Source organism: Colobus angolensis, unplaced genomic scaffold, assembly GCF_000951035.1.
Source record: "Colobus angolensis palliatus isolate OR3802 unplaced genomic scaffold, Cang.pa_1.0 Scaffold443, whole genome shotgun sequence".
Taxonomy (NCBI): Eukaryota; Metazoa; Chordata; class Mammalia; order Primates; family Cercopithecidae; genus Colobus; species Colobus angolensis.
Window position 1 is genome coordinate 10,968 of NW_012117855.1, and position 431 is coordinate 11,398.

The window sequence follows — 431 nt, forward strand, 5'->3', positions numbered from 1 at the left end:
GGGCTGGATGCAGTGGCTTATGCCTGTATTCCCAGCACTTTGGGAGGCTGAGGCAGGTGGGGATCATGAGGTCAGGAGATCGAGACCATCCTGGCTAACACAGTGAAACTCCATTTCGACATAAAATGCAAAAAAATTAGCCGGGCGTGGTGGCATGTACCTGTAGTCCCAGCTACTTGGGAGGCTGAGGCAGGAGAATCGCTTGAACCTGGGAGGCAGAGGTTATAGTGAGCCAAGATCGCGCCACTGCACTCCAGCCTGGGCGACAACTCTAGGAATGCCCACACTCCATCTCAAAAAAAAAAAAAACAAATCACTACCTTTCCCTTCACACAGTAATCAAATGCTCAATTTGAGGTGTTTACAGTAGTTTTTTGCTGTGTTTTTTGAGGTAGCTTGATGCTAATATATATTTAAATCCTTAAATGTCC